This window comes from Cervus elaphus, chromosome 20, assembly GCF_910594005.1.
Source record: "Cervus elaphus chromosome 20, mCerEla1.1, whole genome shotgun sequence".
Taxonomy (NCBI): Eukaryota; Metazoa; Chordata; class Mammalia; order Artiodactyla; family Cervidae; genus Cervus; species Cervus elaphus.
This window is the reverse complement of record NC_057834.1, coordinates 85,520,525-85,522,126: the sequence shown is the minus strand read 5'-3', so window position 1 is coordinate 85,522,126 and position 1,602 is coordinate 85,520,525. Positions and strand designations below refer to the sequence as shown.

Genomic DNA, 1,602 nt, shown 5'->3' with positions numbered 1-1,602 from the left:
TAAATGAGGAGAACTATAATAATGCAACATTAACCAATATTTCAATATTAATCCTTTCACTGTTACCTGAAACTATCACAATATTGTTAATCAGCTATACCCCAATACAAAATAAAAAGTTTTAAAAAATAAGGGTGGAAACAATACCTGATAATCTTGATACATCAAAAGTTGACATAATTTAACACCAAAATTTTTAAAAAATATTTCTGAAACAAGAAGTGAAAAGGAATTTCCTGAATCTAATATAGAACAAGTATAAACAACCTATACATAACATTATACTTAGTGGCAAAGATTTAATACTTTCCCCCTAAGGTCGAGAATAAGGCAGGAATATTTACTTTCATCACAAGTATTCGATATAACTGGATGTCCTAGCCAGTGCAATAAAGCATAAAATGAATAAACAGGACATTAAAATTTCAAAGAAAAACTGCAGTTTCTTCTATTAACACAGTGTAATTGTTTATATACAAACTAACAAAGAATCAAATAATACTTTAAGAAAAATAACAAAACTAGCAAACTCTCCAAAAATGTTAACATACAGAATCTATTTTTTATAAATAGCAGCAATTGAAAAATAAAATTTTATAGTAGCATTAAAAGCAAACATTTCAGAATAAAATTTTAAAAAGGCATTTAAAACTTATACACCAAAAACTAAAACAAACAAACAAAAATGCAAAATCATAAAACGTTGCTAAGGCATTAGAATGCCAAGTTCGATAGGAAGGCTAAATATTATTAAGATATTAATACTCCTCAGCAACATCAACTTAGTTTCTTTTTTTCTTTAATGGAAATTGGCAAGCTTTTTCTAAAAATATTTATGAAAATGCAAAAGTCCTAGAATAGCCAAAATAATCTTTAAAACAAGCGTATGCTGCTGCAGAAAGGACTTTTAATAGCTGACTGAGTTAGGCAGAATTCTAAGAAGGCCCTCAAGATACCCTGAGGTACACAATCTGTGACTGTGAATATGATGGATTTTACACTAGTGATTGGCATATGTTATATAAGTTGATTTTAAGAAATGAGGATGATCTGGGTAATCCTGAGCTAAACATATGAGTCCTATATATTTAAGTTTAGACATTAAAAACAGAGGAAACTAGATATTTGAAGCATAAAGTCACTCAGTCATGTCTGAACCTTTGAGACCCCATGGACTATAGCCTACCACACTCCTCTGTCCGTGGGATTTTCCAGGCAAGAGTACTGGAGTGGGTTTCCATTTCCTCCTCCAGAGGATCTTCCCAACCCAGGGATTGAACCCGGGTCTCCTGCATTGTAGGCAGACGCTTTACCATCTGAGCCACCAGGGAAATCATTTGAAGTATAACAGGAAATCAACTCAAAGGAAACTTCCATTGCGTGCCTTGAAGATGGAGGAGTCCTACGGCAAGGAAAGTGGGTGGCCTTTGGGAACTGAGATTGGCCCCTAACCATCCAGCTAGAAAATGCCACCCTCAGTTGTACAACTGCAAACAGCTGAATTTTGCCAATAAACTAAATTATCTTGGAACAGCACTGCAAGGTCTAGATGAGAATTCAGACATTTGACACCTTGATTCCAGCCTGTGGGAACTTGAATAA

The 1,602-nt window shown here is 33.8% G+C and overlaps 1 non-coding gene across 1 annotated transcript; it reads right to left on the bottom strand.

Moving 5' to 3' along the window:
• Positions 1-1,259: 1,259 nt before the first annotated feature.
• Positions 1,260-1,331, bottom strand: TRNAC-ACA. Its single transcript has one exon. It is a non-coding gene; the product is annotated as a tRNA-Cys (tRNA).
• Between the last annotated feature and the right edge of the window lie 271 nt (positions 1,332-1,602).